General features: G+C 40.8%; 1 long non-coding RNA gene across 1 annotated transcript in view; it reads right to left on the bottom strand.

Annotated features, from left to right (window-relative positions):
• Nucleotides 1–24954, bottom strand: part of LOC128110473 (uncharacterized) — a 59882-nt gene that overhangs the window by 32487 nt on the left and 2441 nt on the right. Inside the window, exon 3 of the long non-coding RNA XR_008218220.1 lies at nucleotides 23339–24217. This is a non-coding gene — a long non-coding RNA (uncharacterized LOC128110473). The remainder of the gene's footprint in view (nucleotides 1–23338; nucleotides 24218–24954) is intronic.

The raw sequence follows: 24954 nt of genomic DNA on the forward strand, positions 1-24954 counted from the left end.
GTGGAGGAGACTCATTACTGGCCTGGCTTGTTGCCTTGTTCTATTAGAAACCTTGATTAAAGAAATAAAAAGCATGGGATGCTAATTAAACTGTTTGACCAATCGAAATAAACAAGTAGGTCTAATTTAGGGAGCAAAGAAAGAGGTTATAACACTGCAGCTTGGCTGTCCCTTTTCTCACACCGGTTCTTCTGATTCCTGCTAGAACAGTGCCTGTCCCCCAGGGCCTACGGATCAGCAGGGTTGCTGACTCCAGAATAAAGAGAAAGAGAAAATGTGTCAACTTGGTGAAGCTCTCTACAAGCTGTGGCTTGTAGGACTCCCTGAGACCACAGGCCATGATTGCAGCCTGTCCTGCTCACGGACTGTCACCTAGTACAGCATGTTGTAAGTCGTGAAGAATGTGTTTAAGTATAAATAGTCCTGCCTGGCTGGAGCAAGCAAAACTGCCTTCAGTTCAGTGTGCACACAGCTTGGAGGCCAGGGTCCTGGGTGTACCAGTTGATTCTCTGCATAAAATGAATGTCGACAGTACCTTAGTATATAATATTGTCTATTAGACAGTGCATAAAGGCCTGCGCTGTGTGTACATACTGTAGCCACACAGAAAACATTACCAAATGAACCTGCTTTTAGCCCACTGCCTCATACGGTGGTAATTAAGGAGAACTGCTTTTTGATTTGCAACTATTTGCTGTTCTGCAGGAAAAACAGAGCTCAGACCATCTTGTTCCATTTGTTGTTGCCACGCTTAATCTTCTGATTCATGAGGAATTATTACACCCAACACCTATGGGGAATTTAATTGTTTGGCTCCTACTTCTCTGGCAAGTGTAATTATGGAGGAGGAGGATCTATAGATTAACATTTTTTAAAAGCTTCATCTAAGAAAAAATAAATAAAAGGAGGTGGAGTTTTTTGTAAAAGCTGGTATTGAATAACACCCAGGTTTGAAGCAATGCCAGTACTGAGCTTAAGAGAAAATGTCAGTGCCTAAGTAGGAGGTCGGACCAGGGACACAGAGCCCAGAACTTTGATCCCCTGGCCATTAACTTGAAAACCAAAACACCTTATATATCCAACGAGTATCTGTAGATCATGGAGATACATTTTGGGTAAAATTATGGGGTAGTTTTGAATGATGGGAATGAACTTTTAGGTCTGTCCCCATTGCTCTTTATTGATGAAGCTTTATTTTCCCACAACCACAGAATAAGAGAACTAATGATTTAAAAGGCAAGAATGATTCGCTATTTCTCCCTGTGCCAATAAACTTACTGCTAGGCAGTTCGTGTCCAGTTGACAGAAGAATGAGGGCTGTAGCGAACACAGGAAGGGCCTACCGTTGTTCCTGGAGAGTCTCAGACTTCAGTCTCCGAGATAAGCCCCACTGACTGGTCCTGGAACTATGGCAGTCCACACTGCCTGCAGCGGTACACCAATGGCTCTCAAAAGTTGGTGAGTAACCACCCTTCCCTGTCAGGGTGAGTAGCTTGCCCATGTGTCATACCTTTCCCAGAGTCTCACCACAGGATTAAGGTCCAGTCGCCCACATGGTACCTGGCCTAATGCCACGTTCTTCATTGGCTATCATTCCTTCTTTCAGCCACTCCCTCTTGTTCTGTAGCTATGTATCCTGCATCTGACTCCTTGCTTTAGATTTTGCTTCTGGGGGAAGTCATGGTTGCAGACAAGGGATCCGCAATGAGAAAGGGACAAAATTAACTTGTTTGGTGGACAGCAACTGCAATTGCACCAACTTTCTCTACACACTCACACAAACATGCAAACCAACCTCCAAACTCTTAGGTCATATGGTAACAACTCTTCGAAAGAAAAGCGAAACAGAGACATGATTTTTCTTAGGCCACCAGAGTCTGATGTCACAGACTAGGAGCTTAAATAACAGAAATTGATTTCCTTGCAGTCGCAGAGGCTCCAAGTCCAAGATCAAGGCACCAGAAGGGTTGGTGTCTGGCGAGGCCTCTCTGGGTTGTAAAGAGCTATTGTCTCACATAGCAACATCTCTGTGGAGAAAGAAGGAAGGAGAGGGGGTAGGGGGCCTCTGGTGTCTCCTTCCTCCTTACAGAGACACTAAGCCTGTTGGATTATGGTCCAATGTGGCTCGAAAATGAAATATCCTCCCAAAGCGCATATTTTGGAAGCTTTATTTCCAGTTGGTGACGCTATTTTAGGAGAGTCTAGAAATGTAGGAAGGTGACTGCCTGGAGAAAGTAGGTGACTGAAGGAAGTGCCTGTGGAGAGCATCCCTTGTCCCCAGTCTCTCCCTTTTCATTGTTTCCTGTCTGCCATGGGTTGAAGAGCCCCCTCCATTATATATCCCAGACACTGTGATGCTGTGTCCAAGTGCTTAAGACCCTTGACACAGTAAGCACATCCAATCTTCCCTCCGTTAAATTGTATTTTGGTAACAGACATACAAAAGTAACTGACACAGGACCCCAATTTTATAACCCCATTGAGTTTTTCTTCTTCTTTTTTGTTTTTGTTTTTGTTTTTTGTTTTGCTTTGTTTTTTGGCTCAGGGTTTCTCTGTATAACTCTGACTGTCCTGGAATTAGCTCTGTAGACCAAGTTGGCCCCGAACTCAGAGATCTGTCTGCCTCTGCCTCCCAAGTGCTGGGATTAAAGGCATGAACCACCACAGCCCGGCTCATAGAATAATTTTTATTGTCTCATTCAGAATCCAATCTCCAAACACAATCACATGGGAGGTGAGAGTTCAGTCTATAACACAATCTATGGGGAAGATCAGTAAGCATAAGCTTGGAATTGTCACGCCAGTTAGGAATTTCGACTGAACATTGCTTAAGTGTCTGACTAGAATAGGTATGGCTGTTTGGCAGCTGGCTACTGCTTTCATTATAAAGTTTATTTTACATATTTCCTTATTTGTGTTGGGGTATAGACATGTGGAGGTGAGAGGACAAGATGGTGCTCTCTTTCCTCCATGTGGGTCCCAAAGATTGAACTCAGGCCATCAGGGTTAGCAGCAAGAGCATCAATCCACTGAGTCATCTCACCAGCCCTTCCTTATGAATTTTAATATACTAAAATATGACTATATTTGTATGAGTCGAAATGACTTTCCCCCTTTTTAGCTGTATAATTTTTCTTTATCATATTGCCATGAATTGAATAAAAAACCAGTTTCTAGTTTGTTTTCAAATGTTAGCATCAAGACAGTTTTAATCTGTACAGGCATGTTCACAAGCAGAAAATATAGTGGTATCTGTTCTCTGGAGGCCTTCAGAGCTGCCATGCTGAGAACCTACGGGCTTCTGAGAATACCCATCTTTTGGGAGAATAAAAAATATGTGTCCTATTAGTTATTGAGCTATTTTCAAAGGCCACTTGCTCTTTGCAGAGCATGCTTGGCTCTCCCTCAAACAGTGCTCAGCATGACCAAATCAGAGAGCTGTATATAGACTACACATACTCACCCCCTCCCCAAAAGATAGTCCATGTCTTCAGCATAATTACATGGTACAAATAATAGAGGTTTTGTTAACTAGCTGCTCTTTTTTGCAAAGGCTATCAAATATCTGGGGCAGCATAATGCTGTAATTGCATCTACAAACCTGTGTAACATTTAGACAATGGGTTCCAAAGGTCAAGGTACATATTACATATCCACTGTGTTTCTCTGGTGAGCCTAAAATGCTTAATGTGATGTGAAATGAAGCTAAGCACAGAACATATGTTTCTCTACAAGAGACAGAATCTCTTTAGCTATTAAAATGCCAAATTATTGTTTATTTTGAACAGAGTTTTTCTTACTTACTCATGATTTTACTTACTAAAATGACAGGATTTGATTCTCGGTATACGCTAACTTTTAGCTAACAATGGGTGGTTGAGAAATCTCAGCTCTGTTTTGTCGTTGATATAGAGATCAAGTCTCAGTTGATTCTAATCAAATGCAGATTGCTTGGTCATATCAAAAACTAACCTCTTTTGTTTTGGAGGTGGTCTAAGGACCAATCCTTATTTTTACATCTGCAAGTTTTTATCTCAGCTTCACATCCCAGTTGTAATCAATCAACTCTCAGTTTTATAAATTCAACCAAGTCCTCACTCCTGGACAGAGGAATTGAATCTAACTGCCTAAATTAATTTCCACCTGAAGTCTACTAGTCATCTCCTAGTCAACAACTCTCAGACTGGGCTCTTAATTTGAACTCACCAACTCTGTCCTAGCCACAGCATTTTCCATCTATGTTGATGGCAACTGAATCGGTAACTAAACCCAAAAGTCGCTGTCACTCACCACTTTCTTCTAGGCTCCATGGCCCCTCACTACCAAGCCACATTGATTCTATGTTCAAACGAGATCCTGAATCCAAACTTTTCTTGCCTCCTCAAGGATTCTCTCCCTACTTTAAACCAATAAAATATCTTTCCTGGATTATTCCTCCTTTTCCACTTTTTTCCCCTTGTGTGTGGTGTTACTATGGACTGTATTTGGGGATTTGTGAATGCTAGACAAGCACTGAAATGATGGACTGTATCCTTACCCCAGCCTTTTCTACTGCAACCCCTTTGCTAAATCTGTTTTCAGCACAAGAGACAAAGAAATTCTTTCAAATGGTCCATAACAAATAACTCCCCTGCCTCTCATCTCACTCAGAATAAAATTCAAAGTTAGACGTGGGCAATAAGTCTGCATGGAAGGCTCCCGGCCTCCTCTAGCCCAGCTGAGTGTTGTTCACATTAGTCTCTCTGCTGTTCTTCACGCCTACCTGGAAAATCCTTTGATAAGGACATGGCTACTGCTGTGATGTCTGCCACAGTGTGCTTGCTCCAGACTCCTGTGTGGTTCACTGTCTCATCTCCTTCAAGGCTTTGCCCACATCAGTGTGACAATGAAACCTACCCTAACCACCCTATTTAACACTGCAACCACACCCCCTCTCCACACCCTGATGCCTACACGCTGCTGTGCTTTCTCCCTTAGCACATCCCACACACAATAAACTTCATTCTTAAAGTTTTTCTTTATTGTTTATCTCACTCAAACTGTAAGGACCAACAGACAGGAAAGTCTCTCTTTTTTTGCTCACTGCTCTATCTTAAGAACCTAAGATAGTCTTTCCTCCCCCTCTTCCACAATGATCCCTGAACCTAAGAAGGGGAGGGGAGTGTACATGTTCCATTTGGTGATAAGTAATCTGCAATATCTTATTTTCTGCACCTTGGACAACTGTGAGTCTCCATGTTAATCACCAGTTACTGCAAATAGAAATTTCTCAGATGAGGGTTGAGAAATGCATTGATCTATGGATATAGAATAAGTCATTAGGAGTCAGTTTAATACCATATCCATTTAGTAGAACAATAAATAGTAGTACATTCTTCCATAGACTTATGACCTGTCTTGCCACATGTTCTTAACCCAATAATGGAGCCATGTATGGGCATTATCTTGTAGAGTGGAAGTAAAGTCTAACCAGAAAGTGGTTAGTCATTCCCATGATGTTTGTGCCATGATTGCACCAATGGACATGCCTTCCCTGTCATTACTGCAGTTCACAGGGCTCATAGATGGGTATGGTTGATGATTACTTTTCACTTCTGGTGGTGCATATAAAAAAACCTTTCATCTCTATGATAGCTAGATGGTAGGGGTGAAGCTTCCAGGTTAGTGCCAGATTGATTTCTCCGTGTTCTATTATTCAATTTAATGATGTCTTCATCTGTAAGATCTTACCATCAAGTACTGGAAAGTAACCAAGAGCACTGGCAATGGCCTGTAATATTTGGCAGTGAGTATTTGACACCTCATTGGCCAACTACTCCAAATGCAGTAAACCATTCCTGGCACTGGGATTTTTATTTGTTAGTCTCTGGTGTCTAGTAGGGGCATTGTTGTCCTGTCATAGCGTAACTCCATTTTAACTATATATAGACAGGTAGGTACATAGATAGATAGATAGATAGATAGATAGATAGAGATAGATAGAGAGATAGCTAGGAAGATAGAGAGATAGATGATAGATAGATAGAGAGAGATAGATAGATAGACATGATAGAGAGAGGTAGAGAGATAGATGATGATAGAGATAGACAGAGAGATAGATAGATGATAGAGAGAGAGATATATAGAGAGAGATGATGATGATAGAGAGATAGATAGACAGATAATAGATGATAGATAGACAGATGATGATGATGATGATGAAGAGAAGGAGATGTGGCGATGTATGGAACCTTGTCTTACGGACACAGCTGGAAAGTTGTACATATGAACTCCCAGTGGTTGAAAGAAAGATAGATATATAGAGAGAGAGATTATGATGATGATAGAGAGATAGATAGATGATAGATAGATAGATAGATAGATAGATAGATAGATAGATAGATAGATAGATAAATAGATAGATAGATGATGGTGATGATGAAGATATATAGAGAGAGACAGAGAGAGAAAGAGAGGTATGGAACCTTGTCTTCCAGACACAACTGGGAAGTTGTACATATGAACTCACAGTGGTTGAAAGAGCACACATAAAACCTGTGCACAATCCCACCTCTAGCCATGAGCTACTGGCAATTGATAGCTGCTCAGTGAGGGAGAGATAGTTTCCTGATGAGTCAGTCACACTCTGGTGGAAGACCACAAATCAAAGAATATGTGAGCAGCACACATGGGTCTTGAATGGTTTAAAAAAAAACCACATAGATGGATGAGTATGGAATGGGGGTGGACCAGGGAAGAGTTAGAGCGTGACTATAATCAAAACACATCGTATAAAACTGTCAAATAACTAATAAATGTTTAAAGAATCTAAAGGAGTGTCCAACACAAGACAATTTTGAATGAATGTGATGCTTTTCTTAAATTTTTATACAACAATTAGGAATTCATCATCAAAAATGCATCATCAATGAGAAAGGCCTGACTACAAAACATTAATAGGACATAATAAAAACTCTAACCAAATGAATATTAAATTTTAAAATAGACACTGTTTTATTTAATGTTTTGTCAGGAAAAAATTGTCTAAATTTTTTAAGTAGGCAAGAGTTAGGTTTTCTTTCAGTGAATTATTTTCCAATTCTCTGGGGCCAAAGACTAATGTGTGGATGCTGTATATATGTAATATGCAAATAATGTCTGTCAGAAGCCCACAAAAACATGGATATTAACTCACTTTGTAACTAAACTAGGGACTCAATAAATATATCAAACCTCTTCCTACTAATGTAACATTTTACTGGCTCCTTCAGAACTTACCAGATAAATTAAATCTTTGCCATGTGCCCATTCTATATATCAGCAAAGATTACACCTTGGCCTTGAGAAAATCTGATCAATGTGTTCAATGACTGACCTTTTAGTATATGGGAACTATAGTGAAATAACTCCAGAACTTAGAAAGGAGAGAGATGTGATTCTCAGACAATAAAAACTGCCATGCTTATTTGCACAAACATCTGGTGTGATAAAGTTAGCATTGTTCATACATCAATTTACACACTCAGCAGAATCCTAACAAAGCACTATCAGATTTCTTTGACTTTTTTTGACTTTTGAAATAATTCTGAAATTGTTCATTTGTAAAAATAAAAAAAAATAAGAAGAAACCAATGAAAGGCAAGAGTTTTAAGGAAGGACTAGACATACAAATATTGAGAGTTACTGAAAACGTTCAAATGAAAATATATTATACCAAAACATGAACAGATACAGGTAAGACTAATAAAAACAGATGCACTTTATGTTAGTCAAGGTGCTCTAGGGAAACATAATCGGTGTGGGTGGGTGGGTGGGTGGGTGGGTGGACACGTGCATGCACATACGTGTACATGCATTGGATAAAAGGTAATTTGTTTATGAGATTGGATTATACAATCAGAGGCTGGATAGGCCCACGATGGCTTCCTACAAGCAGGAGAACCAGGAAATAGTAGCATTTGCTTAGTCTAAGAAGGTAGAAGCCTCAGAACAAGATGTGCCAATGATGTAGCCACAGTCTAAGAATGAAGACCTGGAAGGTCCCTAGAGAGTCGAGGTGTGTTTCCACATTGAAAGGTTAAGGGAATGGAATCAAATGACCATAGGGAATGGCAGCAATGATACAGGAAAGAGTAGCTTCCTGGTGCTGGAAAACTTCCTCTTCCTTCTGCACCATCTAGGCTTCCAGGCTATGTCTAGCCACATTTCCTTCAGGTCTTCCCCTCAGCTGCTGTCCCGCGTGTCAATCATCTTTGGAAATACTCATAGACATGCCCAGAAATGTGCTTTACTAATCTCTTGGCATCTTTAAATCAATCAAAATTAACCATCATACAGCTGCATAAAGGAATTAACCTACATTAAAACTAGCAAAAGTGGCATCTCAAGACAGGGTAAAATAAATGGCATTGGGAAATGTCTGGGGGAAAACTGACTTACACTGGACTGCAGCTTCACACTTAAACCAAACAAATCCAAAAGGACAGTTTGAGAATGAGATCATACACACCCTAGGAGAAATCTAGAACCCTTATGTCCTTGGAATAGGGAAGGTCTTGTCAACTGATTTGAAATCCAGAAGCACTCTGGCTGATAATAAGCAGACTAGAACATGATTTTTAAAGTGTGTGGAGAGAGTGAATGAATTTTTTACCTCTGTGGAAAACCTACCATCTGCAAAGTGGAAAGATAACTAAGAAATGTGGCAAAGTTTTATCTCCTGGCATAAACAGCTAATTTCTCTTTGATTTTTTTTTTTTTTTTGGTGTTTTCAAGACAGGGTTTCTCTGTGTAGTTTTGGTGCCTGTCCTGGATCTCGCTCTGTAGACTAGGCCGGCCTCGAACTCACAGAGATCCACCTGGCTCTGCCTCCCAAGTGCTGGGGTTAAAGGCATGCACCACCACTGCCTGGCCCTCTTTGATTTTTTTTTAAACTACCATAAATTAGTAAGAAAATGCCCAGTAGGGAGATATGCAAGGTATTAGAATAGCCAAATCAGACAAAAGGAAAACAGAATGGTTCCAGAATATCTGTGATGAAATTTAGTCTTTACAAAAAAGCAAATAAAAAAGATTAGCTACCAATCTTCACTTACACTGGCAAAAATGGAGATGTTTCAAAAAAAAAAAAGTAATTGGCTTAAAAAGTGTTAGGTGTCATTTGACATTTCAACCAAATTTTGTTTTAGTTGATTTTCCTCTCCCCCATCTCCCCATCCCCTGTTCCCCTCTCATCCACCCCCGCTCCAGCATGCCTTCCGCTTCTGGGTTACATGTGTCATTTTGCCCTCCCTACCCATTTTTCAGCACCCCTTTCTCCTCCCCCTTGGTCTCCTTTCTGTCTGTGTAGCCTCTGTCCACACTCACAGCCATTTCCACACACATATATATACATATACATATACATGTACATGTACACATCCTGTGGTGGTTCGAATAGGAACAGCCCCCATAGGCTCATATCTTTGAATGCTTGGTCATTAGGGAGTGGTTCTACTTGACAGGGAACAGGAGGTGTGGCCTTGCTGGAGTACTAAGTGTGCCCCTGAGGGTGGGCTTTGGGATCTCAAATGCTCAAGCCAGGCCCATTCTCTCTCTCCCTCTCTCTCTGTCTCCCTCTCTCTCTCTCTCTCCCTCTCTCTCTCCCTCCCTCTCTCACTCGCTGTTGCCTGCCAATCTGGATGTAGAACTCTCAGCTACCTCTCCAGCACCATGTCAACCTGCATGCCACCATGCTTCCCACTATGACAATAATGGACTAAACCTCTGAGTATAAGCCAGCTCTAATCAAATGCTTTCTTTTAGCAGAGTTGCTGTGGTCATGGTGTCTCTTCACAGCAATGGAACGCAGATTAAAACACCTAAGCCAAGATTTACATACGAAATATAACATGTGATTTTTGTTTTTCTGAGTTAGGGTTATCTCACTTAAAATTACACTTTCCATTATGTTTTTCCTGTAAGTTTCATTTTTCTTTACAGCTGAGTAAAACTCCATTCTGCATATTTGCATCACACTTTCATTGTCTGTTCATCTGATGATGGGATGATTTCATGCCCATGTCACTCTGCTAGAACAGCAATAAACATGGAGGTCAAGCGTCCCTGTGGTAGACTACGGGTGGGTTAGAGTAGAAGCACAGGAATAGTATACCTGGGTAATATAAAAGCTCTGTTTTAAATTTTTTGAACAACCTCAGCTGGGCTTGGTGGCACACACATAATCCCAGCACTCGTTCAAGGCCAGCCTGGTCTACAGAGCAAGTTCCCAGACAGCCAGAGCTACACAGAGAATCCCTGTCTCAAGAAAAGGAAGAAAAAACCTCCATACTGATTCCATAGCGTCTGTACTGGTGTGCATTCTTACCAGCAGACCCCAGCTGCACCTCAGCAGTCCACAGGCACCTTTTAATGAGTGGGAGATGAGACAAGGGTTGGGTCAGTTTTAATTTTTGAACCATATAGACTTATTACATAACCAAGAATTGAATCTGAGAGATTCTCGATGAATGCTTCTCAAAATACCATTCCAGCAATGCTAGAGCACCATTGAAGGCCTACTAAGGAAAATCTGTCGCCGCTGAGTCAGAGAATGAAATCTACCTCTCGGTGGTGACATGCTATCATCTCCTCCCTTAGAGCTGAACCAGTGGGGCAGGCCAGTGACCTTGAGGCAGGTCCACCATAAGCCATGCTAAAGAGACAGGAAGAATAATTTTCTCCTAATGAAGACAGAGTACTTTCACTTCTCACAACTGTTGTTCCCAAGGTCCCTACACGTCGTTATGAGGTTCTGCCAGATCTGTCCATCTTTCTGAGTTATCATTCCGACAGGTTAACTTTTCCCTGTTTTTGTTTTTTTTTTTTTGTTTTTTGGGTTTTTTTTTTGTTTTTTGTTGTTGTTGTTTTGTTTTTTTGTCTTTTCTGTCTCTTTCCTATACTGACTAGAGCCTAAACATGTGTTTGCTCTGGGCCTCCATACACTTTCTCTAATGTTCCCTCCCTGTCATGTGACTACATATGGCTGAGCTCATGCTAGCTTACCTCAGACAGAATGGCTTCTTTTCCCTTCTCTTCTTCATTCTCCTCCTCTAGGAAGCTGCCAAGATTTGCAATCTACTTGCCATGAAGTTTTTTAAAAACTCTAATAAAATTGATCTCAGACTTCTGTTTGAGTCCATTCTTAAATTCTTTTATTAATGAGACAAAGAACCCCAAGAGGGGACCCTAATTTCCCTGGTATCATCTGATGACCATGAAAGGACTCCTCAAATTTTTTGGGAACAGAATCGCCTGTAACACCCACCTCTCCCTGAACCCATCTTTGAGCTACTGAAAGTGTTGATTTATTGAGGGCCCTGGAATCTGCACTGAAATGTCCCCCAGGTGATACAGAAACACATAGTAGATAACTGTAGATTAAATGATAAACCTGTACCAAACAAAACCATGCAAAGTGAACTAGAGGCACAGAATGACATCAGCCTTGATTAGATGACATAGCTCTTCCATACAAAGAGCCCATGGAATGGGGGCGAGGGTGGGGGCAGGAGGGAGGGGAGGAGGGGGGGCAGGGACAACAACAAAGAATAAACGGGGGAGCAGCCGAACAGAATGTTTCTAAGCATTTTCCAAGACAGAAGGAACAATACTCACAGATCTTTGAGTATGACGGTGCTACTGATAGATCCATACAAGGATGGTTCAAGCTGCCTTCCTGCCGCCACTAAACATCATATCGCTTAATTTTGTTTGCTTGATAACTGGCCTACCAAGCAACTTTGCAAAGGCAACTTAGGTTCCCCACTAGTTCTGCCTACAACAAAAGACGAGTCATTTTTAAAGAAAAAAGAAAGATCTCTGTTCTATCTCACACAAATGTGAAAAGGGCTATATATGACACATAACTAAATTCACTCAATGACACAACTTTCATCTTGCTATTCATTTTTCTGTGTTTAATATGTTAAATATGTTTCATTCATTTTTTTCATTGATGTTTCAATCAAAATCTAGTTCTAGAAAAATCCCTTCTTATAGTTTTATTGCCAATCTTGTTGTGTTTTTTTTCCAAAATAGTGAATAGGGAGGCTGCTGTTTCCATTAAAAAATGAAAGCCTATGAAATTAGCAGAAGTATTAGAACAATAGCCTTCAAATGTGCTTTATTTTTTAATTGTATCACCAAGAAAAGAAAAGTGTAGGCAGCATTTTGGAGGCTCTCTTCACGTGGACGATGACAAACCACAAAACTAGTGGGATTTTCTTATACCGTCTCGACTCTATGACCAGCCCATAGCTAGTGCCTCTGCTTTTACGTTTGTTCAGTTTCTAGAGTGGGCCTTCCAGAACAGCTTGTGAAGTTTAGCCGCCCATGTGGCTACTTACAGTTCCAACTTTGAACTTAGAGCCTGGTGTTAGGCCTATCCTTCGGCTCAACAAAATGGCAATCCTCAATGATTTCTTGATCCACGACATCAGATACTTAGAGGTTTTAGATGAAGATAAAAAGGATGCTTGATCATCAAATCTGGAGGGATGAGGGAAAGGGGGACAGTCCTCAGTCCAGCTGAACTATGCTTTTCTATCTACGGAAGAAGCCCATGCTGAAGGACGGAATCTGGGGACAGTGCGCTGCTCATTTTGTCTTCCCGTTGCCCCCAGCCTCAGCCAGGTCGCTTTGGCCGCCACTTTCAGCAAGAATTCAAGAGAGAGAAAGAGGCTGGAAACTCAAACAGAAGGACTAAGCTATAACGATAATGGTCCCCATTGCTATACAGCAGCAAACGGGGAGGCTGGGTGTTGGCGGCTGTTAAAAAGAAAAAGGCCCGTATTTTCACACTTTTGACGTGTTCTCTGAAGAGCCGGCAATCCAGGTAACCCATTTATTGTCAGTGTGATTCTACATTCAAATGAAGGCTGGGTTCACACTGTAGAAGACTAATTAGACCTCACGAAAGGGAAAGGGGAGGGATTGGGAGGGGCAGCGAAGCCCCAACATGTGACGAAGATGAACTAATCAGAAAGCTGGCTAAGATCTCCATTTCCCCTGGGCTTTTCCACCATGGGCACTGCCCACTTTCCCACCCCAGCAAGGGCCTAAGGAGTGGGGGCAACTGGCTGTGTGTGGACTTTAGGTGCAAAACAACCTGCTACTTTTCCCAGAGGAAAAGAAACCAAGCGAGTGAAAGACCCCAATCCTTAAGATGACCTTCCACATAATTCAGGTAAGATTTTAAGTCTCATCAAATATATTGAATGAAGAAAATTACTTCTTATAGTTATTTTCTGATTATAATAAAGGTGTTTTGAGAATGTTATTTATGAAATATCTCTCCCTTTTTTTTTTTTTCTTAACCCAGCAAGCAAAACACGTTCCATTTATTTTTAAACGAAGTGAAAATCAGCCAGGTGTGTTAGATAAGCTTTCTATACACAGGTCTAAATATTGACAAAGGGAGATGTGTCACTGGAAAAATCATCAGCCTAACGATTATCACGTTAGCATGGTAAGTGGGAAAAGATGCAAAACTGTGGTGATATACTGTGTACCCTAATAAATTTGCCTGAAGATCAGAGAACAGAACAAGCCACTAGATTAAGCATAGAAGCCAGGCAGTGGTGGCACACACCTTTAATCCTAGCACTCGGGAGGCAGAGATCCATCTGGATCTCTCTGAGTTCAAAGCCACCCTGGACTATATGAGATTGACTCAGTCTAGGAAAGGAAACAGAGCCAGGAAGTGGTGGCACACACCTTTAATTCCAATACTTGGGAGTCACATGCCTTTAATCCCAGAACTAGGAAAGTTGAGACAGGAAATTATATGGGTGGGCAGAGAAGGGAACTGAAGCTTTCCAGCTAAGGAACATCTTTCGGCTAGAAAGGCTGAATTTTTCAGGCTGAGAAGTTCTAGAGGTAAGAGGTGGCTTGTTCCTTTGTCTCTCTGATCTTTCAGCATTTACATCAATATCTGGCTCCAGGTTTTTTATTAATAAGACCTTTAGAAATTCGAGCAACACAAAACTTCTGAATGTGTTGATAGAGATTATTTCGTTTCCACTAGCTTTCAGCTGTACTGTGAACACTGGCGGCTCTTTAAGGCACACTGAGCAAGCAATGCAGGTCAAGAATCTCTCTTTGTGCGTGAGAAAAGATCCCTGGTCCTGGGGAGATCATACTGTCAACTGTCACTTCACAGCGGCACCAAAGGTACAGAGATGATGCAAATGGAGGCAAAGGTACTTTTCTCGGTTGTTCTCCTTATAAAGTGCATCTGGACTTCTCTTTCATTGGGTTTCATGACTGAATCCCACAGTTCTCATCAATCCCGACACCCGCATTATTTCAGAAAACAGTGGGGAAGCCTACCAGATCAGACCACACTGTTGCATGTATGATTCTGAGAAAATACAGCATCTCAGTATTCATTTAATGACTTTTTTCACACTTTAGATTTTGATGAGCTGCACTTGAAGGTAAGAGAAAATGCTATCAATTGTTTGGCATTAAGAATCAAGTATATCTAAGAGACAATTCTAGAAACTTAGAAAAATCTCTCTTTTATCACTAGGTAATTATGATAAACTAGGCTAGTGCTGCCCCTGCTGAAGCATTTCTGCTCATCATATAGCTGCTGATGTGTAGCAGAAATCTTAAAAGGTCTTATTAATTAAATCAAACCCGAGGCCAGTTATTGGGGTCAACGCTGGTAGATCAGAGAGACAGAACAAGCCACAGCTAACCTCACCTCACCGGATCCTCAGCTGGTCTTGTCTCCTCAGACTGGAGGCCTCTGAGTCCTCATCCAGAATGGGTCTCAGCTGAATTGCTGCTCAAAAGCCTGAATGCTTAACCAGCCAAATGCTTCTAGTTTCTGGTCTCCACGCCTTATATATCTTTCTGTTTTTGCCATCACTCCCTGGGATTAAAGGCTCACTTTCTGGGATTAACGGTGTGTGTCACCATGCCTGGCCGTTTCCAATGTGGCCTTGAACTCACAGAGATTCAGAGGGATTTCTACCTCTGGAGTGCTAGGATTAAAGGTGTGAGTGCCACCATTTTCTAGCCTTTGTATCTACTGGCTGTCTGTTCTCTGACCCCAGATAAATTTATTAGGGTGCACAATATTTTGGGGAACACAATACCACCACATTTCCCCTCTTTTTGTCTAAAATTTAAAAAAAGCTTATAACTAATACAAGAAAAATTATATCCAGTAAGTATATATAATATACACAGTCAAGATTACATTAACAATGTCTAGTCCATTAACATTTGACAGATTCAGATAAAAACTCCATTATATATATATTAACAATGTCCAGTCCAGTAACATCTGATAAACTCAGACCAAAAAATTTTCATTACTTATCTTATTTAAAACAAGTAGTTCCTTTTTAAAAGTAGATTCCATAATCTCCCTTTTCATCTTATCATATCCATACTGATGGGGTTAAAGACACACTGCCCATGCTATTGTACCTCAGCATCTTCAGAAATAGAAAATGAAAAGGGGTCTGACTTTAACCCACCCTTCTACCCTAAAGTAGGTGTGATGGTTAATGTCGTCATCTTGACAGGACGTAAAATCACAGAGATAAACCTCTAAGTATGTCTATCAGGAAATTTCTAGGTTGAATTACTTGAGATGGGAAGACCCACCCTAACTCTGGATCACACCATTCCATGGCTGGAGTCTACACTGAACAAAAAAAAAAAAAAGCCAAGCAGCCGCAGCGTTCATCTCTATCGGCTTCCTGACTATGGATGCAGTGTGACCCTCTGCCTTGTCCCTGACACAATGGCTTGTTCCCGCAGTGGGAAAAAAAAAAAAAAAAAAACAAAAACAAAAAACACTTCTTTCTTTAAATTGATGTTGTTATGAATTTTGCCATAGGAATAAGAAAAGTAATAATACAAATACTAATTTGGGAATTTTACCTTTCTCTTAAATAGGTCATAAGACCTTTACATACCCTCGGGAGAAAGGATCACACTGGAACAGAGACTTTCACAAGCAAGCCATGAATAAACCTCCTCACCCCAGTTTATTATCGTTATTTACCTATTATACACTCATCTAAATCATGTTTGTCCATAGCTACCCATTTCTTCACAGTTCTTAGCATAGAAATGTAGAGCTTTCCTTGCCTCTTTGGGTCTTAAGATTCTGTAACATAAAACCTGTATTAAACAAATCTCTCACGCCTTTTACTCACTAATCTGTCTTTTGTTTGGGGAACCTCAACTATTAAACTAGCAACAGTAAAGAAAAGTCCTATTTTTCTCTCTGTTATCCTCAGTGATATATTGTTGTCATTCTTCTTTCTCCTTCTTCTGTTCACAGCTTTCTTCTTTCTATGCACTCCTGGGTCACATGTTCCTGGACCCTGCTCTGTTTCTTGCTTTCTGCATGTCTGTATTTGTGCTGCTAACTACTCCTGCCTCTGACTTCACCCAACTCCCAGATGGTAGCTTTCTGAAATCCATGCAAATCTACACGTGCTTCTTGGTGTCTAAAAGGTCCTCTACAAGGCATTCTACACTGAGTTTTTCCCACTTAGGCTCTTCACATGCATATGTATGAAAAGCAGGGAGGGGGCAGGGTGTGCATACTACCTTTTGAATTTCCATTTTGTTTTAACTTCATGTTTGCCTACCCTAGTGGTTGTTGAAGTTCAAAAAAGAAAAAAATGACACTCACGATGACTGTTGATTTCATGTCCGGAGACACCTTGTGTCTGCTTCAGATTCAAGACCTGTGACACTGCCTTGCTTCTCTCCATCCCATACAGGGAGCACCAATAAATCTCCTTATTTATCCAGTAAGATGCACCAAAGGAGGCACATAATTGCCTTTAGTTTCCTTACTGAAATGCCAATAGCCAGAGATGATCAGGCTAGTATTAGAAAGACTGAAGTCTGTCAACATGTCTGAACAGACTTTTGTCATAGACCATTGTCTTCTGTTTTAGTTCCATTCAGTATGCCAAAGTGAATTATTCACAAGCCGATGTCTGTTCTGTGGGCTTTTTTCTAGGCTGCTGTATATTCTCCAAGCCCATTGACATTCCCTAAAAATCATTTACAGTCTCCCTAAAAATTCGTCTGTATACCCTAGTCTTCACCTACCCTTCAGAAAGGGGTTCGTGAGCTTCTGAATCGTGCTGTGCTACTGGGTAATTTCAACCTGGTGGTGGCCTATGAGCATGGTAATAAATGTGGAGGTTTTTCTCCAGTGAATCTCTCTGCTGTCCATTCATTCCGGTGACCTTTAAGAACAGAGAAAAGGGGTTTTCTTCTCCCCAAACATGCCCTTCATGCTGCAGCCACTTACTTGATCCTTGTGTTTTTATCACCTTGTCTGTCCCCACCTTCCTTGCCTATTTGTCCCTTAGGGGTCACAATTGCCTCATGGGAAATCTAGCAACACTGGGGAGTATTCAATCCTCCAAGCTCTTTATTAGCAAAGCCTGTGTACGCCTTTCCACACAAGAACATGTCACGCACTCTTTTAACTACTGTTTCTTCTTCCTCTCACTTCCAAGATGTACAGGTCTTCATGCTTTCTTCTCGGCTTGGACCTTCCAGTTTGGCTATACTCTCAACCATTGCCACAGCCTCAGACCTCAAAACTGAATTTTCCGTTTCTGACACCAGCCTATCATGGATGAGAATTCCCACTTTCAAATGTGTGCTGATCCTGTCCACCTAAGTATCCTTTCTAGCAGCTCAAATCTAGTGTGTCTAAAATGAATGCAACACCAGCCTAGTGCTCCTGGTGACTGACTTACAGAACTCCCAGTCACACAAGTCTGAATTCTGTATGTGCTACCATGAACTCCTGACCTCATTCCCCAAGCCTTTTCCCATGCCCCATAAACACCTTACTTAGAGGTCAATTATTCCACTCTGGTAGCTTCCACCCTTTTGCTGCCACACAACATCAAGCATTCGTTTCATTTGCCTGAACCAATGGTCCTCAATGTGAACTGACAGTGTCAGAATGAACCTGTGAACTCCTTAGGACTGCTGAGGCTCAGACCCCACCCACCTCAGACCCAACGAAGCTGATACTGTGTGGGTGAGGCCAGAAAGCTGAGCCCTAATAAGACCTCTGACATAAGCTAAACTTCAAGAACCTAAATTATTACAGATAATTATGTATTGGTGACTTCGAGCTGGCTTTCCCATCTCTAGTCTCTCCCATGTCCACGCTTGCTATGAATTACTTTTCTAAACTGTTTGTCATCACATGAAACCAAATTCTTCATCATGACATCTGAAGGGCATACACTCAAAACGTCAGGAGTGGAAAGTAACTTCCTCATGACAGCAGTGGTAGCACATTCCGCCCTCTTTTCCCAGGATTGGAAGCATGAAAGGTTCTAGACTCTTACCACTCTTATCCTCTCACATACTGGATCCTGTCCCATGCAGTCGGACAAGGAAAAGCAACTGAAAAGATGAATACATAAACTGTCTTCATTCATAGTCAACATGATCGTAACAGTACTTTTTTTTCATTGCTGTGACAAAATTAATTTAGAGAAGCAGGGTTCATTTTTGTTTGCAGTTTAGAAGGAGACTTTGTCCATCACTGGCAGGACAGGCATGGCCTCTAGAGCATGAGGTAGCTGGGAACACTGCATCAGTGTGGGGAGGGGGGGAGCTCAACTTATTTTCTCTCTCTCTTCCCCTCCTCCTTCTTAATTTTTTTTTTTTTTTTGGTTTTTCGAGATATTCTTTCTTAATTTTTAAGTCTCAGACTCCAAGTCATGGGATGGTCTTGCCCACAGTCAGAGTACATCTTCACTCCTCACCTAAGCAGACATACCCCAAAGTGTGTCTCCCAGGTGATTCCAAATCAAATCAAGTTGAAAATGATCTGGATTGACCATCACAGTAATGCAACTTTAAACACTACTAAAACTAAAAAATAAATTTGACAAGGTCATAGGCTATAAGACCAATATTCGAAAGTCAAGTATTTTATATCTATATAAAAGGAACAAATAATCCAAAACAGAAATTATAGAAAGATCTCATTATTAATAAGATACTGCTTAAGGACAAACTTAAAAGAAGTAGATTTCTCCTTTGAAAAACTATAAATAAGTCTGAGAGAAATGAAAGATCTCAATAAATAGAATTATATTTCCTGTTTATGGAGGAATTTCTACATTATTGAGATAGAAATTTTCTTTTTTTTACATTTTTTTCTTGTATTAAAAATATTCTTTTCTCGCCGGGCAGTGGTGGCGCACGCCTTTAATCCCAGCACTCGGGAGGCAGAGACAGGTGGATCTCTGTGAGTTCGAGGCCAGCCTGTTCTACAGAGCGAGATCCAGGAGCAAAGCTACACAGAGAAACCCTGTCTCAAAAACCAAAAAAAAAAAAAAATATTCTTTTCTCATACAATGTACTTTGATTATTGTTCCCCTCCCTCTACTCCTCCACACCTGCCCTTCCTTCAGATCTACTCCCTTTCTGTCTCTCATTAGAAAAGAACAGGCTTCTAAGAGACAACAACCAAACATGACAAAGTAATACATGATAAGATGAAGCAAAAACTATCATAGTGAAGTTGGACACTACAACCCAAAAGGAGGAAAAGAGTCCCGAGAGCAGGCACAAGAGTCAGAGACCCACCACTCATTCTCACAGTCAGGAGTCGCATAAAAATACTAAGCTAATAGCAATAGCGTATACACACTGGACTTGGTACAGACCCATGTAAGCTTGTGCTTGCTGCTGCAGTCTCTGTGAGCTCATATGCACCTTTCTTAGTTGAATCAGAGGGTCTTGTACTCCTGGTCTCCTCCATCCCCTCTGGCTCTTACATTCTTTCTGCCTCCTCTTCCACAGGGTTCCCTAAGCTCTAGGGGAGGGATTTGATGGAGACCTCCAATTTAGATTCTCTGTCTGCATAAATGCCTAGCTATGGCTATCTGCATCAGTTTCCATCTGCTGACAGAGGAAGTCTCTCTGGTGGTGACTGGATAAGGCACTGATCTGAAATTTTCTTAAATGTTACAGATTTGAAGCAATTCAAATAAAAAATCCAAGAAGTCTTTTTTTTTTTTTTTTTTTTACTTTAGAACATGATCTTGAGATGAAAAGGAAAATCAAAGGACCTATGTGGATATCGCTCTGTATGCTGTGAATGTGTTGCTCTGATTTGGTTGATAAATAAAATTCTAATTGGCCAGTAGCCAAGCAGGAAGTATAGTATAGGCAGGATAAGCACAGAGGAGAGTTCTGGGAAGAGAAAGGCTGAATCAGAAGACACTGCCAGCCACCGCCATGAGAAGCAAGATGTAAAGATACCGGTAAGCCAAGAGCCACATGGCAAGGTATAGATTTATAGAAATGGGTTAATTAGGATGTAAGATCTAGCTAGCAAAAATCCTGAGCCATTAGGCCAAACAGTTTTAATTAATATAAGCGTCTGTGTGTTTATTTGGGTCTGAGCAGCTACGGGTCCTGGCAGGACTGGAGAAAACTCCAGCTACAGACCTAGACTAGCACAAATACCTTTTTAAGAGAACAAACTGAAATAACTTATACTGTGCAATTCAGAACTTAATATAAAGCTGCAACAGTGAAGGAAGTGGGTGTGCAAAGGTAGACAGATACACAGGGAATAGTCCAGGCCTGGAGACGCATCCACAGACCTACAGCCAGTAAATCACCAGGAGCATCAGGAATTTTTTCACTTATAAAAATGTTTACAAAAACCTAACAATTATGAATATTAATGGGATATTGGCCAGCATTTTGATAACTATATATACTGTGTAGTGCTAAATCAGGTTAAATATATGTAGCTCCTCAAATATTTATCATTTTTTTTGTGGTTGAAACTTGCAAAGCTTTTTCTTCCAGTTTGTAGAAACACATAGACTATCACTGCTATCTATATGGGCACTCACACAGCAGAACTTCCTTCTGCCAACTGTAACTTGGTGTCTACAGGTCAGCTCCTCCCCATTCCCTTTCCTCACTTTGCTTACCCCCTGGTAAAAGCTATTTTACTCTCAACTGCTGTGCGACCACTCCTTCACACCCCACAGATCACTGAAATCATGTGATGCCTGCCTTCCTGCCCCGAGCTGATTTTATTGGACATATAATCTCCTGTTCTACCCATGGCATTGTAAATGACAGGCTTTAATTCTTTTTAAGGCCATGTGACATTCCATTGCATCAGTGCCACATTTTCTCTGTCCGTTCATCAGCTAATAAACATTTCAGCTCTTTCCGTTATGAACAGTACTACAATGAACATGGGAATTTAGATGGCTCTTCAACGTACTGATTTCATTTCCTTTAGATATGTGCTTCACAATGGGATTGTTAGACCATGTGATTTAATCTACATTTAATTCCTTAAGGAAATTCATTTTTTTTTTCATAATGGCAGTAGTAATTTATAGTCCACCAGTCATGTCCAGGGATCCCCTTCTCTCCATATCCCACCCAACACTAGTTATCTTTATTTTTTTTAATAGTATCTGTGTGATTCAGGGTTACCTAAAGTAATAGAGCATACAAAATTATGAAAGGGGATCAACTAGGCTGGCTTACACATCCCACAACATCTTCCTACAAGCTGGAGTTCTAGAGAAACCAACAGCTCTTCTGTTCAAAAAGACTAGAGGCTTCAGAAAAAGTGGAGGGCAATGGTTCAACCCCAGTGGGAGGCAGAAGGCCTCCAAGATCCCTGGAGGGTCACTGCTGTGAGGCCACACTCCAAACTGGAGGAGCTGGAATAGGGGTCACTGTCAGTGATGGCAACATGGGGAAGGGACCCAGTTAAGAAGGATGGAGCCCAGAAGGGTACAGGAAAGCTGTTCTGTTGCTTTTTCTCCTCCCGGTGATAAAGCTCATTGGATGGTGTACCCTGCCCCGCCCTGGTCACTGCCTTCACTTACCATATTGGGCTCTGCATGCCCCAGTAGTTTTTCATTCTTGGCTCATCAGGATATTTGGTGGTATTTATGTGTGGCCACTGGTCTGGCAGCTTAATTTCTGGCATAGGAGGAAGAGCCTATGTACGGCTTCAAAATATTATCAAAGCATAGTATTTTAGCCATCAGGAGACACAGCTGCTGAGATACAGCCATGGGTTTTCTTGGTTAACTCAAATTTAACTCCTTACCTAACCAGCTGATCAGGATATATCTAACCACAAAAGAGGTGGCTCTACATAACACCCTCTTCTTTCCAGCTTGTGTGTGCCTAACTGCTTACACTCACAATTACAGGGTAGAAAAAAAAAATACGTGCATATGTTATGTCTGAAAATAAAGGACTTGTATCTGGTGTGTGTGTGTGTGTGTGTGTGTGTGTGTGTGTGTGTGTGTGTGTTCTTACAACTCAATAAGAAGTAAAATACTAAACTAAAAATAGTCAAAGAAGTTGAAAAAACATTCTACCAAAAAAAAAGAAAGAAAGAAAGAAATTGTCAATGTTATTAGTCCTTAGGGAAATATAAAACCACAGTGAATAGCATAACTACAAACTAAAATTGCCAAGGTGACAATCTTAGATAATGACAAGGATGCTGAGAAATTGTATCACTCTAACATCACCAGTAAGATTGTGAAGTGGTACAGCCAATTGAAATGAAGAGTTTGGCAGTTCTTTAAGAGGTAAAATCTAGAATTACCATATGCTCTAGTAATACTACTTCAAGACATATATCCTCCCAAATGAAAACATACACAAAAAAATGTATATAGATATTCGTAGTAGTGTTATTTATAACAGTCAAAAATTGTAAGCAATCTAAGAGGCCATAAACTGACAAATTGAAAAAACTGTGGTAGATATGCATATCCATGTAATGAAATACTATTAAGCAATAAAAAGACTGAACTTGAGACACGTGCTACCTTCTACTTGGCTGAACACTGAAAACAGACCATTATATAAAAGAAGCCAAATGCAAAACACTATATATTTTGTGACTCTGTTTACATAAAAGTTCCAGAAAAGGTGGATTTACAGAGAAGGAAAGCAGATAAATTTTCCCCTGGAGCTGGAAATTGACTACAAAAGAGTACAGGAAAATATTCTAGGGTTAGAAATGTGTACTAGAATTGAGTGTGGTAAAGTTTGCTCAAACTTCTGCCCATCTGCTACAAATTCCTGAATTATACAATGTGATGATTTGTTTTATTGTCAACTTGCCACAAATTAGAATCACCTGAGTAGGGCTCCTCACCTGAGGAATTGTTCGGATTGCCTTAACTGATGTGGGAAGGTTCATCCAAGTGTGAGTGGCAACTTTTGGTGGCAGCCCAGATTGAAGAAATTATTTCCAAGGTTGCATAGAAGAAAGATTACTCACCATTGGTCTGCTGTGTTTTCCCTCTTGCTATGACGTTAATCTACTTTGTTGGTGGTGATGGTGGTGGTGATGATGATGGTGATCCTTTCACTGACATCAGAACCAGCCTTTCCAGGCTTCCATCATTGACTCAGGACCAGCAGCTCTCCAGGAGTTGTCTACACTTTTGGCACCAGAATGGGCCTGCTAGGGCACACAGCCTCATAGACAATGCAACTATCAGGTTCCCAGTCTCTCAGCTGTGAGACAGTTGTTACTATGGTGATGTAAGCTGATTTAGTGAAGTCTTAATATAGTCGTACTATTGGTTCTGTTCCTCTAGAAAATCCTGACTGGTACATACAATTACAATGGGTGGCTCTTATATTATATAAATTCTATCTCATCTTGATAACATCTTAAGACATAGTTTCACTGTTACTCATGCTACACCAAACCTATGGGTTCAAGCTACTCCTCGGTAGCTGTGACTACAGTTATGTGCTATCTCTTGCAGTTTAGAATTACTTCAAACAAAAACAGCAGCTACACAAACCATGTAACACAAGTTCTATTTATCCTATAATAGTATAAAAATCATGTATTTCATCAATATTGAAAATATGGATAAAAATCAATTTTTTTCATGAATTAACTCATGATAGAACTTTACTAGGGCCATTGATACCCAGTTATGTTACTGTTTAGCCACTTATGAGGTGAATTTATACAGGCTTGTAGCTATTCATCTCTGTGTATGTGGATTGCACTCAGGGATGCCCAGGTAAGGCATTCTTTCTGAGTGCATCTGTGTCCTCAGAGGAAGTCAGTATTTGAATCAGTAGACTTAGAACTGAAGATCCCACATCAGCAGCAAGGGTATCATCCAATGCACTGAGGCTGGGATGGAAACAAAAAAGTAGTAACAGAGTGAGTTCACACTGTTTTGAGCTGGGAAAAGTCTGTCTTCTGTCCACAGACATCAGGAATCTTGTTTCTTGTTTTGATATATCATTGAGTTCCAGGCCTTTGGGCTTACATTGGAACCACACTCTCAGCTTCCCTGGGCCTGGACTGGATTCTGCAACTTTTCAGCCTCGTGGTTATGTGGGCCAATCTTTCTTCTGTGTTGGTACATTCCGCTGTTCTGTTTCTCTAGAGAAGCCAGTCTCAGGCATGCTACAACAGCTTCTCATCACTTGGTAGTTTTCTTCCTCTCAGCGTTTTACTTAGCGTTTTTTTACTAATCATGATCATTTGGAATGGGTACCTGTTTAAAAGATGCTTCTTTTTGGTAACTTTTCCAGGACCATAGCCTCTAATTTCTATATATATATATTTTTTTTTTTTTGGTTTTTCGAGACAGGGTTTCTCTGTGTAGCTTTGCGCCTTTCCTGGAACTCACTTGGTAGCCCAGGCTGGCCTCGAACTCACAGAGATCCGCCTGGCTCTGCCTCCCGAGTGCTGGGATTAAAGGCGTGCGCCACCACCGCCCGGCTAATTTCTATATTTTTATGCCCTACTATTTGTTCTCTTTTTTCTCTCCTACTACCTTTTTTCTCTTTCATTCAGTTTAGATTTTCTGACAAAGATAACAAAAGTTAGCAATGTCTCCAGGTTATGGCAAATAAAATGAC

The sequence above is a fragment of the Peromyscus californicus genome, unplaced genomic scaffold (genome assembly GCF_007827085.1).
Source record: "Peromyscus californicus insignis strain IS unplaced genomic scaffold, ASM782708v3 Scaffold_15__1_contigs__length_86483966, whole genome shotgun sequence".
Classification (NCBI taxonomy): Eukaryota; Metazoa; Chordata; class Mammalia; order Rodentia; family Cricetidae; genus Peromyscus; species Peromyscus californicus.